Raw genomic sequence first — 16,268 nt, forward strand, 5'->3', positions numbered from 1 at the left:
TTATATAGTAAATTGAATGAACAAAACAGCTGACAGATCTCAATTACTACAATGCTGCCATTGTTACCCATTAATATTGTTAAAAGGTCCACTTGGGCCAAGTAAATGAAACAATACTCAGGTCCTAATAAGGACAAGAAGGAGAAAAAAGTCACTAACAACATGAGATTGAACGAAGAAAAATATGCCTTTCTACACAGGATTTTTCTAATCAATTTTTCAGGTAGGTTCAGCAAGATGGCTGGTTTGTAACACCCAGTCCCAAAGTCTGATTTGATTCCCATAGCATATTCTTCATATTGTCATGTATGTTTTCTCTAGTGACTTTATAGCGCTGAAATGTGTGTTTCTTGTGATTGAATGTACTAGGGTAAATTGATTGACTAGGGTAAATTTCTGTCATCCATGTGTAACGGCAGGAATACAATGACTGCATGGAGGCAATTCACCTTTCTCAAAAAATCGAATCAATATGAGGTTAATCAATATAAAAGCTTTATTGGGTAAAGTTATCAAGGAGCCATTGCAGGATGACAAGCTACTCAAAAGCACATTATTTTATAGAAATATAGATAAAACTTTATTTGTACTCAGGGTAATTTTTTTTTACAAAGGCTTATTAAATAAATAAATGACTATATCCACACACTATGATCTGAACACATATGCTGATATGACAATTACAGACACAATAAGGCATTTTGCAGGTGTATTGCTATTGGTATGAAGGAGCTCCAGTCATGTTTCTTGACACACTTCTGCTGAATAATTTGTTGGCTGAAAGTCCTCAGCGTTAGAGTGTCAGAGAGAGAAGACATGAAGCATTGTTCATAATGGTACTCAGCTTTTTCTGAATTCTCTCCTTTGCTACTACCTCCAGGGGGTCCAGAGAGTGTTGCAGTTATTAGTTTGTTGATTTGGTGGGACTCTCTTAAAGTAATGTTGCCAGCCCAGCATAACACAGCATAGAAAACCATGTTGGTCATCAAAGTTGTGGAAGATGACAAGAAAATCACTGCCCATGTTAAAGGAATGCTTTCTCCTAAGAAAAAAGTGCCTGCTCTGCTCTTATATACTGTAATTTCTTATATACCTGGTATTACAAGACCAGTCCTACCTGTCATTGATATGGATCCCCACATACTTGTAGGAGTGTACCACCTCCACATTCACTCCTTGAATAGTGACTGGGCATAGAGGCTCTTTGGTGTGGTGAAAGTCAATAATCATTTGCTTGGTTTTGCTGATGTTACATTGCAGACAGTTCTTTCTGCACCAAAAAATCTAGATTTCCACCTGTTGCCTATACTATATTATTATATCTTTATATATAATACGCTACCGTGGCTGTCCGTTTGTCTGTCCAACCGTCCAAACCGTTTGACATATTGACCTGAAATTTGGTACACATATACTACGTGACGTCTACTGTCCGCTTTCAGGTGATGATGTTTATTCCTCTTTTTAGTTTTATTTTATTTTATTGTAGAATCAACTCTCAGCAGCAGGGTGGCCATGTGGTGCATGAATATGGGCGCCATTCTCATTCCTACCACCTTTGCCTTCACTTCCCCTACCTCTTCATATCTTAAATCATCCTTGAGGCAGATTGAAGGCTTAAGTGCCAGCTTAAGTGAAAAATGAAGGAAAACGTACTAAGTAATAGCAACACAAAAACAGACTTAATTAGTTTTAACGCAAAAAGATGCCAATGAAAAAAATGTAATACACCCAAAATAACTACAACAGAGACGTTAGAAAAAATGATTGATGGATGAATCATGCAATACATTGACAAGCCAACTTATTTACAAATTAACCTAGCTATTACCAAATGTTCTTTTCTTTTTTCTCCCCTGTTAGTTGGCATAAAGGGAATACTGTATCGAAAATTGATCTTTTCAGTGGATTATTCCTGCTGTCATTCTGCCTTGGTATTGGATACAGCAGCACTTTTAGGATTATCCCACTTTGTTGTTGTGTTGTCTAAACGGCAAAATGCTAATCTCTGCAGGGCAGATCTAAAGGTAGAGGGTTTGTGGAGCTGTCATACATCAACAATAAAGACAAATAAAAAAGCTAGTCACGTTTACCTCGATACATTGGAGCACGTGCAGCATGCTTAAAAGTTGCATTATACTAATCTGCAGACATTTACCAATTGCTGAGGAGCATAAAGGTTACATGATAATCTGCTTCTGATAAGGAATGCCAGCAGATGCATCTCTAAATATTCTTTCCATTAGCACAGCAACAGTTCATAAACTTGCTTAAAACTGTCTATATGGTACAATACCAGAGAATCACAAATTTTAAAACATCAAAACATGCATTTTTTAATTGATAAAAGGAAAAAGATGCTTCTATTTATATTCAGGCTATTGTCAAAGGAGAACACAGTATGTCTCTAGTGTGTTCTCCAAAAAAGACAGAATATGTAATGGAAGAAACATACACACAAAGTGCAAATGCCTGCTGTTGTAATGGCAAAGATTTCTGCTTAATGTTAAAGTTGCTACCTTTAGCATTTGAACCCGAGTTTGAGTTCTGGTTGCATTGTCTCCTGCATGAAGTTTGCAGTTGCAGTTTTTTCACAAGTATTCATGTTAACACAAAAAGACACTGACTCACTTCAAGCACAGCAAAAAATGGCAGTTTTGTATGAACTGCAAGATTGTAAAGGTTGATTTTATAGCATGTCATCATGTAAGAAAATTATCTGTAAAAAAAAAAAACTGCTGAAGGCATTCGGAAGTACAATGCATATAGACTGTGGCGACGATGAATAAGGAACATGTGCTATTTAAACTCTCAAACAGAAGAGAAGAATAGAATTGAAAAAAGAAAAAGGGTAGAGACTGTGGCTGCACTCACCATGCCTGTAAATGCTTTGTACCGTGCCTGTTGCATCAGGGGACACCTTATTGGCTGTCACAAAAAGGAGAGAGCACTCAGTCGACAATTTTCACTCATGTAAATTGGGACGGTCCGGCGACAAGTTCAGCGTCAATCTGACATACCCCACATAATGTGACATTGATTTGGGCATAACCACCCTTGACTTGGACTCCACACTTCTTGATATATAACCTAACATTCTGTTAGCTTTCCTGATTGCTTATGTACACTGGATGTAGATAGTGATAAGTCCACTATAACTACTAGGTCCTTCTCATAAGGTTTGCTTTTAAGTTTTTGGACCACCTGTTTTTTCAGGACAAACAGTGTAAAAAATGTTAAATCTAAGAAATAATGCCTTTTAAAAAATCTCAAATTACTTTGCAAGGTAATTTTTCAAATAACTGAAATACTTTGTGAAACAACTCAAACACAATGTATTAGTAAATGAATATTATTTTCTTTAATGAAATAATTCACTTTTGTGTAGCACTTCAAATCATTTTCTTAAATGGCACTATATCCTCCAACATCCCTAAGGAACTTAACGTTAATGTGTGCCTTTAAACTGGCCTTGTATGACTGTGTTCAAGAATATGCACTGGGTTGGCACCTGCGTATGCCCAATGCTGCCAAGACTGGCCCTGGCTTGCCGCACAACACTGAATTGGATACCGCGGGTTACATGCAGTTTGTAAAATAGCACAATACTATAAAAAGCAACGCACTTCTTAGAGAATATCGCAAAATATTCTGACAAGGGCGTGCTGGGAAAATATTTTGAATCATTTAAAGAATCACCTAATTAACTTATGAAATAAAAAATAGCACTTTTACTTTTGGAACATAACGCAACGTTTCGGATCACGGTATGGACGCAACCATTTTCATGAAATCATACGATTACTTTGTGGCGGAAAGTCACGCAAAATTACACCTTTTATTGACCAATAAAAGGTATCCTTTTGCTTGACTTTTCACTGTGTTCATAACGGCTAATAAGGTACAACACCCAACTACAGAAAAAAAGGCAAATTCGTTTCTGAAATAACGCAATGCTAGTGCTGTGTTTTGTGTGTTTTTATTGTGCAATTTAAACCTCCATAGGTAGATCTTTCACTGATGCATTCGTTAGTCTTTGTACTTACACAGGATGATCGTGTCAAACGCTACCCATAACTCTACGATTATGCAAAAGCGCGAAGATTTCGACCGAAGCGTCGCTTTTAATAAAAAGCGGGCATCCTGGATGCCGGCGGGTGGAAGTTGGCGCGGGAGCGCGCGTCGGAGTGATCCTGTCTCTTTAAGAACTGAGGGGTTGTGGGCGCCCGCCCAAATGACTGCAATTCACTGAGTAAGTGTGTGTGTGTGTGTGTAAAAACTCTTGGGGCGGAGTCTCTGCTGTACTGCTTCGGTGGTTATTGACAATTTTTTTAAAGAGCGTTTGGATCTGCACAGCGTTAGGGACCTCTCAGTTACTTGTGGGGCATTGTTTATAACAAGCACTGGTGTTTGGAGTACAAAACCGTCAACTTGTGGAGATAACGAAGTAGCCAACTAAAAGCAAAGGACCGAGCAGCTGGCCAAACAAAAGCCGAGTGTTTTTGGACGTGGCGTGGAAATACGGGCTTTGGGAGCACGCACCCAGGGACCCTGAGTCGCCTGCAAAGCCTCGAAGCTGAGCTGCTGGAGTAACGAGAATATTTGGTGAAGCTTGATCACGCACGCAGGTAAGTGGACTTTGCACCGCGGCAACTCACGTTGCGACATAAGCTATTTATACAGTAATTTACACTCAGCCTTGATGCTTTTCCACGCCGGCTCTCTTACTTGATTGGAATTGGAAACCATGGTCTGGGTTTTCACAGGGCGCTGGGGACGGTAGACTTTTTTTTTTCTTCTGAAGGCGTGTAGGGTTTCAGGGTTGAGACCGAAGCCCCCGCTGTTTCTTCGCCTCGCCTGACACCTGTGACACCCGAGCGGTTGAACGCTTTTCCAGTTTTGTACGGTGCGTTCCCCGCATCCCAGTTGAGCTCGTCTCGGTTGCAGCAATCGTGTTTACGCAACCCGCCGGGCGCTCCCTGAGCCGCGGTTATATGATGTTGCTTGGCGCAGTGATAGATAAGTCTACCTTCCCATTGCTGGCAGTACAGCGACACACACTCTTACCCGTTGCAAAATATAACCCCGACTGAAGGAATGCAGAAGCGTTACCGTTTTTGGTCCACTGAAATAGTTGGCATTACAGAAAATAACAAGTGAGCGGAAGGCAATCTCACATCCATATAAAAAGGTGAGCTGTCATTTTGGTTGAACAAGCTTCTCTGATTGGCGTCAAGGTTGCGGAATGGCATAGACGATCTCGCTCCTCTGACTGTAGTGTTTACCGATTATTGTTTCAATCAGTCTGAATACCAGAATTCAGATTATGACAGTAGATAAACCGCTTGCATTTAGGGAAATGATTTATGAGACGCGCCTTCATCTGCATCCTAAAGGCGTGCAGGTTAGGTTGGAAGGCAATTTTAAATTGGCTCAGGATTTTTTAGTCAACAGCGGCATATGATCCAAAACGCATGATGCTCTTTAGTTTGAATAACAGGGTTTAGAAATGTGGATGGATATTCAGTATGGACTAAAAGACTAATGTGTACAACTGACTCCAGATTTGTGATTGCAGCTAATCATGGTTTTGAATTTGCAAATTACCATCCTGGTGGTGGTTAGAGCACTTTAAAACTGTATTTTTGGTCAGTCTTAATCGTTTAAACCTGAACTGAGGAAATGTGGTCCTTGATGGCTGCATCTTTTTGTAAAACAATACTTTTGAATTAGATTCTTTTGTAAATGAGCCAGTACCCGTAATTCATTGCAAATGATCTACTTTTAACATATTAATGCACTGTCGATATCTGATTTAATTAAACTGTCTTTTGATTTAAAAAACAGAACCTTTACAAATAGTTTGAAGACCGAATTCACACGGTACAATTTTAAATGCAGGAAAAATAAACACAAAGTCGAATTTTATATGGGGCTGTATCATTGTATAAATTGATATGTTTGCTATACTTTAATTCCTGAGTTCTGCTGTTCTAGGCTATTTAAGCACAATGGCGTTTTTGAAAGAAAGCAAGCAATATCAGTTGCAAGTATGTTTGGTTAGTTTTAGAAGCTGCAGCCTTCTCTAATGCAGCTCCTGATTCAGAGCATCTGTTCATCCTCCGAAGGATCCGTTTCATTGGTAAAGCAATTGCTGGTGCACTTTGGAAGTATTGAAATCACATTGGCTCTATTTCTTTGGTGTGATCCCTGAAATATACAACTGTGAATGGTGTGTGCCAATATTGTGAATTACCAGACTGTGGAGCAGTAAGAATGTTTTAAACACTTACGGGGTTTAGATAGTTTAGGATTGGCTAATAGAGCCCTGCAGGTGAATGCGTGAATTACCTTTTCTCTATTCAGAAGTGTTTTACTTTCAGGTTATGTGGTCTTGGCTGGAAAAATACAAATAAATACATTAATTTATAGAAGAGGTCATATAGATCTTTGACAACTAGCATTTTGTATATTGCTTTGCTATAGTATGTGCCATCCTTTATGAAATATACTATGGTTGATTCCAGTGATTCCAAACTAATTGTACTTTTTGTCCCGAATTGCCAGTGGTCAATTAGATGTTAAAAAGAGTTATTAAATATTCTTTTGGAGTTCAGAGACAAACAAAGGGTGAGGAGCCCCGTCCCTGCTGCCTTTTTATGTTTTTTTTCTTTTTCTTAGTCTATTTTGTTTCTTTGGAGGCTTATTTTAGCATGATATCCATACTTGGTGTATCTTTTCTGTTCTTGGAGTATAAGGAATCTGGTAAGCTGTGCCAGTGTGGAAAGTGAGATGTTAATGAATACCCCCAAATCTACATTATTCACTTGTCATTCGTTTTTTTCACAGAAATTGTTTACTGTGTTTCTAATATTTTAGTTTCTATATATTTGCTATTCCTGCCTGCTGACTTCTCTGAACAGCACTTTAAAAATGTAGCACATGGAACTCTAGCTTCTCTTTTCTATAGTCTTTAGAAAATCCAAGTACTCCACTCAGATTACAGACAGGATTGAAATCTGAAACCAGTATTGTCAAAATGTCAGGTATGTATCTCCACCCTTTAATGTAAGAGCATCTGACATTCTCCCATTTTTTGGGGAAATGCATTATAAGTGGATCTGGAATCCCAGAAAAGAGTGCCCTTTTTCTGCAGTTGTTATTAATGGTCAGTTTAGTTTATACATACTGGCCATGTACTGTGCTTTACAATGCTGTATTACCTTTATTTTCCCCATTTTATATTTTCAGTCATCTCATATGTCAAGAGTCTGTTTTATTCCAATGATCACCAAGTGTTATTCTGTAGTATGTATTAAATATTTTGTTCCTCCCTTTCTGTGAAAGGCAGAGAGTAAAGTGCTTTACTTTATAGTTTTATGTGAAAATAATTTTAAATGGGTCTGGCCTCTCATAATTTAAGGGAGTGCAAAAAGGCTTCATTTGTGTGAAGAGTTCAAGCAGTTATTGCCAGGGTGAAGACAGTAATAAGCTTAAAGAAAACGGGTAATTAAAAGCAAAATTTCCACCACATCTGGGCGTGTCTCCTCATTAAATTGGTTTGGAGGGTGGGCTAGTGCCACATATCTAGGATCCAGAGACCCATATTTTTTGGCTGTATTCCCTAGAACTGAAAACCACAGCTTTTTGATGCACAACTAAAGGGTCTTTGCAGAGCACAGAACAGAAGTGGGGAAGCTGGGGAACTATATACGAGATGGGTTTTACCCCTAAAAAGCAGCATGATGCCACATTAAGTCAATGTGAAATTGTACACTGGGCTCCTTGCATAAAATTCAGTCCTTCTGTTTTCAAGTGCTGATTAAAATGTCAGTGTTAATGTGTTGTTCTACTGTGTGGAAGGGTGGATGCTTGATAATATGTATTTTTTTTAGTGCTGTCTTGTCCATTTAAGAGCAAGTTACTGTTTCCCAGTTTGAGAGTCTCCTTTGTAGATTACGTTGGATTGTGCTGCAGTTTTCCATCAAATCTTTTGCTTTGAAGCCTTTGATTCTGAAGTCTTGAAACACCTTTGTTTCTATAAATAAATTAGCCTTTCCTATATTTTGTAAATATGCATACTGGGTGAGAGACAAGGCTAGGGCTTGGGGTAGATGGGAAGGTTGGGGGTTGGGTGTCAGGAGTTGGTTGGACACAGGAGCATAAACTGGCTTCGATTTCCTGTTAGGCGTGTCAACTGCCCTATGGAGAGCGAGAGGAAAGCAGCTGTAATTGTTTGCCTGTGGAGCAGCCGACAGCAGGCATTGCTGCAGTCACTGCAGATGTGTAAGCCTTTGCCTTTCAGCTCATTTTCTGTAAGGTTTTAGTAAATGCAACACATAATTTTCTAGGAGCTGCTGCTTCCATTTTTCTTTTGTCTATTGCACTGATTGAAACAAGTATTGTGTTTTAAAATACTGTAACATGTTCTACTAATGCAGAGAGAGAGACAGAAGAATGGGGTTTTGGATCATTTTTGTTCTCTGAAATAAAAGCCTTTTTTTGGTTCTGCAATGAATTTGGGAAGGATAGTTAATAGTCACATCACTTTGAACTAGAGTTCTTTTTCTTCAGTTTTAATATGATTCCATTGTTCTATTCACTATTGTGGACAAACTGCTGATAATCTTGATTTACTTGGGTTTCCAGTTCAAAGCATCGTAAAAACTGTATATTAATGTCCAGTGCAAATCTGTTATGTTTAAAATATTTGTACACTTTGATATAATTTTGTGGTGAACAGGGCTAACAGTTGGGTTTACTTCCATCCTGCCTCTTTTGCTGCTTGGTCACGCTCCAGCTAACTGGAATTACGTGGTTACAGGAAATTGGTTTAAAAGGATATTAGGTGAATTGTTTACAGTTGACAAGTTAGGTAATAATCACAATGCATTGAACAATAAAAATTATTTATTAAATTATAAAAGGGGTATAATCACTTCAGATTGTGATGTAGAATCTAAACAGAAGATAAACTAATACACTGTAGACCACTTCTTTAGAAAAGTCTGTGTGCCTGCTGGAATTGCTGCACAAACCACTTTGATTCCTTGTTCTTTTAAGTGTTGTGGGTTTTATTTCATACACTTTATCGTTGATGATCTTGCACATAAGTCAAGTGCACACATTTTTATGAGACTGCAGGCTACTGGGAAGTCTGGCCTTTATCTCTGAGGAAGATTTAGGAGGACATCATTTGGTGATCTTGGTTGTAAAACTGTACTCGAGTTTTCTGAATAAAATTATATTTAAAACTAGTTTTAATTGACTTTTAATCTGACTTTTGCTGATTTTTGGATTTCTGACAGAGAGCTGAAAGGAGACTCTGACTGGCATGCTGTTTTGCTGTCAGTCAATATATTATAAATATGTTTCTGTATTTGTTGGATGGGGATCTTGAAGCGTTTGCTGTCTCTGATCGTCCTGGCATTAGTTCTTTACTGCTGCAAAGCATTGCATAACTTAACTTTGGACATCTAGTGAGTGGAAAGTTGGCAGGGAGCACACCCACATCAGAGTCCTGCTTTGAGCTGGCCTGGCTTGCTGGAGTTGATGGAGCTTGGCAAGTCTGTGTTGCACCTGTTACTACTAAACGGTGAAATCTTCCAGTAAGGAGGGACATTTTTCTTTCCTGTGTGCTCTGTTTATTATGATTAATTGCAATGGATTCCATCAAGTGAAAAGACAAACCTTTAGGACAGGAGAAGAACGTGAACTGTGAAAATTTGTGAGATTATACAGTAAATGTGTCTATTCTCCATTTTTCATTAATTAAGTTATGTACCTAACAATTATCATTACTTTTACATTGGTACTGCTTATGTGCAGGTGTTTTATTTTGGACACATTCAAATCTCTGCAGGCCTTATGAATGAATTGGTTACTAATAGTAGAACTGGTATATCCACACAAAACAGGTATTTTTTTTAAATAATCATAAAATAAGTTGTTTATAACAGAAATCAACTTAGCATACCATATACTGTATATAAAATTACATTGGATATTCTAAAATAGGCACATTCACCAACATCAAGCAAATACTGCAATTTGTAAAGCACAAAATTAATACTATTAATAGTAGAAACAAAAATTTCCACTCATCCATTTTCTAACTCACTTAATGGGGTGTTGGTAAAAGTTATTAACTGAAGCAGTATCCTATCAAGGTATTGTAAGGCATGTTTATTACTAGTTCTATCTTTTGTGCAGTGTTTTAATTTAATGCTTTTAAAGTAACAACATGATTTTAGTTTTCCTGCAAGTTATAAGTGGCTTGATAGAAAAACATTGTTTTAATTAATGAAAATAACATTTTTACAACACTTTAAATTGCCTGAATATTGTTAGCCAACTGGATAGAAGCTTGTCTGCAGATACAGCAGTTTTAGAAATGGGTTTCACTGAGAAGTATACAACAAAAGTAAACTTCTGTGCCATTGTCCATCCATCATCCAACCTACTATATCCTTACTACAGGGTCACGAGGGTCTGCTGGAGCCAATCCCAGCCAACACAGGGCACAAGGCAGGAAACAAACTCCGGCAGGGTGCATACACACACACACACACACACACACACACACACACACGCACACACTAGGGACAATTTAGAATCGCCAGTGCACCTAACCTGCATGTCTTTGAACTGTGGGAGGAAACCGGAGCTCCCGGAGGAAACCACTCAGACACGGAGAGAACATGCAAACTCCACGCAGGGTGGACCCAGAAAGCAAACCCGGGTCTCCTAACTGCGAAGCAGCAGCGCTACCACTGCGCCACTGTGCCGCCCTGTGCCATTGTAGAAGACTGAAAGTAAATAAAAAATATAGGCAATAAATAAGTAAAAGCATTTGTTTGGTGTTTGACCCAGTGTTTTCTAAAATTCTGCTTCAGACAAAAAAAATAATAATTTGGTGCATCGCTAATTAGAACACCCCACCTCAACTCCTGTTGAGAAAATTGCTGTATTAGAAATTGAACACTTACTGCTATGCAGTGTTGTTTCTGATTTTCTTAGAGCTTAAAGCTGCATTGTACTGCAGCAAGCAGACAAACCAAATATAATCGTACACATGATAAATTAATTGGAGTTCATGTCATGCTTATTTGTTGACATTTTTAATTTTATTATGCTCTGTTACAGTAAGAAAATATTGGTTAGGAAAACTGTTTATATTGCTATTTTAGCATATGCTCATTTAATATATCTGTAGTATCTGTGCATGGTGCAGTTCATTTGGCTTAATAATTGTAGGTGTCAGTTGTTGATTCATTTAGATTTTGCAGATTAGTATACTATGAAAGTACGTACGTGTGTGTGTATATACTGTAAATATTTTGTACCCTGCATCCATGAATAAGCATTCACAATAGTTATGTTATGCACCTTAGTTTATTATATTTATCTTTCTGATTTCTTTTAATCCTAGACACAGTTGCAAGATGAATTCAGACCTGCATTTTAACAGTAGCCTAAAATCTGTGATTTCAAGCATTAAGACTGTTAAGTACAGTTTCATTTGTTGCCAGTGCTCAAATGAAGATAGATTTGTCTTGTATATAAGCCTTACGTTGGCAATTGAGAACAAAGGGGAGATGGAAAAAAGGAAAATATTTGCCCTCAATAATATGATATTCAAATAAAAACTTCAGATTAACCAACTTAAGATTTGGGACCACCTGGCCAATTTAGCACCTTCAATGTATATGTCTGCGAGAAGTGTAGGATTTCTTTGAATGGTTCAAAAAAATGCTGAATAAGTTAAGTGACATTCATGTATCACCATATATACAGTATATGCAATCCAATACTAATCTAGCTGTTAACCAAAAACCTAACAGCAATGTGAGAATTGCCATTAAATCAATCTCAGAACTGTTTATAAGATTTGATCATATAAAAGGAAAATTTTCTTGAAATCAGTTTGGAAGGTGAACTCCTTTAACTAGGTCTGGATTTTTCAGAAGTTTGCCTCTTTCCTTATTACATGTGCAGCTCTTATGTACAATTTTGATTTTGCTTGTTTTGATTTGATTGGATTTTTAGGATAAATAGGTGAACAATTGCAATAATTGGTTAATATCTATCTATAAATAACTCTAGAATACTTAGTGCATTTAGTATTCTCTGTAGTAGTTGATTGAAATGTGGTGTTTATGCCTGTATCAAAGTAGTAAATTAACATATGTTAAAAAAAAAAAAAAAATCATTAATGCAGTCATTGTTAATCATCATACTTCAGCAGTATACCTGTATGTGTTATGCTACAGTTTTAACGGTTTTAAATGTCCCTGTCTTGGGGTTCATAAGACATCTCAATATGTGTATACATGTATGTATTTATTTACAATCATCATTTTTTCCTAAAACAGGTACTTTTTAAAATTTTTAAGGACAGGAATCTACAGCAGAATAACATCCCTAAGGCAAATAATCAAACAGTTGGGTTTTTGCATTTGCTTTTTAGCATCAATATACCCGAATTGTTACTCACATTTTCCCTAATTTAAACCAAACAACATTAATTAATAAGTAATGCAAACATTGTAGTCTGGACCCAATACAGTACATAAAAATACACTGGACAACATAGAAAATAATGAATAAAGTGCATGTTATATAGAAATTCTTTAGTGTAGTCAATTGGATGATGTCAGAGTGGAGTGCAGGCTTATATGTTCACATGTGATAGTTGAAAGATCCCTTATTAGAGATCCTATAATTCCAAAGAAGCTATCTGCTCTGGCAAATGCATATTGCCCTGTGATTTGCAAGGATACACATCACTTTGCAGGTAGCTGCCAAACAGTGAGTTTACAAATCCACTTTCCCAACTTCAACATACAGTATGCCATCGTAGGGTTTACCTCATTGTAGAGACTACAGGTCACCTTAAGAACAATGGAAAATGTCCACTTCTAATCCCATTACATCACAATACACTCAATTTACTTAAGTTTTCATCTTTAAATTCTCTCCCTAGTTATCCAGTTTGACCTGTAAAGGGGGTATTGCAGCAACCCAAACCTCAAGACACCCCCACACAAACAGTTTCAAATAAGTCATTTATTATTATCAATTACCTTACAAAGGGCTTCTCTAATATACACCAAATCCACACACTATCTTTCTTCCTCTCCTCCACACCTTCAGACAAGCTTTGTCCTCCTGACTCCGACTTGCCCAGATGTTCCGTTTATCTCAGACCCAGAAATACTTCTGGTGCCAGGGCATAGGCCAACAGAAGCAATTGCAGGTCGATCGGCAGTCCCAAAAACCATGGAGCACAGCACCTAGCAGCACCCCCTGGTGGTACCTAGGGACCCCAATCAGGGCTGCTGTACATCTCTAAAATTTCCAACATACCCTGTGCATGTCCATTTGTTTACCTGATTCCTGGGTTGCTGTCATCTAGCAGTTTGAGAAGCCTGTAGCTAAACAAGTTGAGTTCCCTCTGCCATGGTGGCCTCCATGCAGGGTAATGTTTCTCTGACTAATCCTGCTGGGATGCTCCTCCCTGAGCCAAACCTTGTGGGGTGAGGCGGCCAGACCCACAAGGGGTACACTCCTGCCTTAGGTTCCAGAGTGTTGAGGACATTCCTGTTGTCTGTCAAAAGAGACATTGTTAGTATAATTGCTCAGACCCTGGCTATATTTACTCCAGGGCCATGGCACATAAGACAATATCTCCAACCTTGTCTGATTTCATGACCGGTGAAGCATCTGAACTCCCCTTTCGGGCACTTTGACCTATGTGTCCTAAAACAAGAGGGGAAATCCTGAATATATTCTTTGACTGGATATATTTTGTTTCTCCTGATATGTCATTGCTGTCAGGGTTCCTGGGTGCAGCAATAGCAGGAACATGTACATGACTCTGGAGCTTCTGGTGGCTGTTAGGAGAACCAGTTCTCTTAACCTTATTCTCCTTTCTATTTCCTTCTTTAACATTTGTACATGGTGTAGGGGAATGAATACTTTGGGCACCAGTTACAATAAGCCAGTCCATTTTATTCAGCGCTCTAGTTTTCTCACAGTCCCAGAATCCCTCAGTCTGAATAGACATATTTCTGACTGATAGGCCATATATCAGTAAATATGTAATTTATACTGTGGTTATTTGTTGGAACTGAAGCTAGTTGGTTCCCCTCACATGTGTCCAGGACCCCTTCACTCAATGTTCTGTTTTCTTTGCCCAGTCTAACCTCAGTAGTCTGTGTAACAGCATCCACCTGAGATACAGACAAGGGTACATCTGTAGCCATCTGTTGAAAGCAATGCTACTGGGTACCCTTTGATAGACATATGAGCGTTGACAAAATAGGGCCCATTAAAACGCAGCATCAAAATCGCGAAAGTTTCATTAAATATGAATTACTTGTTTAAAGCATATATAATAATGTTTATTTTAGAAGTCAATATTATGAAACACGGCACGCAGGTAGTCCTTAAGATCACGCCCTGCATATGTAGGAAGAATTGCAGCAAGACGTCTTGATAGTTGAGTGTATTTAGACTTGCTGGCTGCCTGACTGTTGGTAATTCCGCTTTGTATACTATTGCGTCTCAATCGACCAACGTAATTGTCCTCCCAGTAATCATAAACATTCTGGAGATTGTCGGGTCTACTCTCACTCAGTTCATCGAAAACGGACCCAACATCTTACGGAGGAACGAAACTCGGTGCAATTTGAATACAGTTATAACCTAGCACATAATGTGCACGTACGCGTCCCACTCTCTTGGGCTCTCTCGCGATTTTGTTGTGGCGATTTTGTCAGCGCGCATTTGTCGAAAACCAGTTAGCGAGTTTGTCAGCGCTCATTTGTCCGTCGCGGTTTTGTCGGGGCTCATATGTCTATCGCGCTTTTGTCGGTGAACCCCTTTTGATATTTGTCCGGGACCATTTCGCACTGTGTTTCTTTGTTGCACTACACAGATATCACTCACCTGTGTAGCCAAATCAACAGTTGGAAGCATTCCTGTTTTGTGACAACATAAGTACCTGTCGACTGCCTTTGAAAGAGTTCTTGCTGTGCTGTCAGTCCCCTCTAACATTGTTTCCAAATGTTCAGAATCAACAGAAGTGTCTGTACTGGTAGAAGTAGTTCATCTAACTTGCACAGGCTAATGATTGCTTGGACTGATCTGCTGGCTATCAGAAAAAACCTTAATCCTTTTCATTTAGTGGCTGTGAGTCAAAATCCCTGTGCTCTTCTTGCACTTGCTCAGTTAGTTTTCCAAAGGCATGCTGGGAGGTTGTAATGTGGGGAGTTTTTGTCCTGACCTGTCTGTCCCATCTTTTCCAATTTATCAATGGGTTTCAGACGTAATTCCTGGAACTTACTCATACCACTAAAATGAGAAGAAGACTGTCTTGCTGAAATTCTCTTTCTTTGCAATTTCCTGATACACATCTTTGTCTTCCTCATCCCTAACCAGATAGCTCACAGTTGAGCGGCATCCCTAGGTGTCTTGTCTGCCATCCATTACACCAAAAATAAGTAGATGAATATTTTGATTGCAGCTGTACCTTGCATCTAGACATGTCTTAAACAGCCTTTATCATAAACATGTGAAATCCTTGAAAAGGCACTGAACCAAAATCAGCAAGTGGGGGTGGAAGAAAGACATGTATGTGATGCATCATCACAGAAGTAAAGGGGGTGAGGGTCTTAGGTTGTTGAATACCCTCCTGGGAAATACAGAAAATCAATATATTATGCAAAAGGATATATATATGTGTGTGTGTGTGTGTGTACGTATTTATTTAGTATATGCACATTGTGTATGTGTGACTCAAATTAAGGACTGATTATTCAGTCAGTACAGCACATGTGATTGCTTAAATCCATCTGTAGGTATATCTACAGAGAAAAGAAAAAACTTTTTTTTTTTTTAACCATCTTAACCATAGTAGGTCTTAATAACACTGTTAATAAGCAGGTTATTTTTAATTAAGACGTTAAAAGAATAGCCCATACTATTAGCATTCAGCATGGAGTTTTTAGGTTTTTTTTTTTACTTTACAAAAAATTGTTCTTTCTGACAATTTTTTAATGTTTTGTCAGGTTAATTTCTTCTACCCGCTTTTCCAGAAATAATCTGGTTCAAAGCTGGAATGAACCCTTAAAGAAGTTTTAGTTCATAACAGCAAATTATTATGTACCCACACTAACTTTTCACTTTGGAATGTCCCATAGTCTAATGTAAAAGATTTTAGGACTTGAAGAGAAAAGCTACATTACATATAGAAAAACACATAC

General features: G+C 38.2%; 1 protein-coding gene across 2 annotated transcripts in view; it reads left to right on the forward strand.

Moving 5' to 3' along the window:
- Positions 1 to 4,257: 4,257 nt before the first annotated feature.
- Positions 4,258 to 16,268, forward strand: part of sema4c (sema domain, immunoglobulin domain (Ig), transmembrane domain (TM) and short cytoplasmic domain, (semaphorin) 4C) — a 33,467-nt gene continuing 21,456 nt past the window's right edge. Inside the window, exon 1 of one of the 2 annotated variants that reach the window (XM_039768290.1) lies at positions 4,258 to 4,628. The gene's annotated coding sequence lies outside the window, so the exon portion shown is untranslated. Of the gene's footprint in view, positions 4,629 to 5,048; positions 5,192 to 16,268 lie in introns of those variants that run through there. The other variant, XM_039768291.1, reaches the window with a different exon arrangement.

Source organism: Polypterus senegalus, chromosome 11 (genome assembly GCF_016835505.1).
Source record: "Polypterus senegalus isolate Bchr_013 chromosome 11, ASM1683550v1, whole genome shotgun sequence".
Classification (NCBI taxonomy): Eukaryota; Metazoa; Chordata; class Cladistia; order Polypteriformes; family Polypteridae; genus Polypterus; species Polypterus senegalus.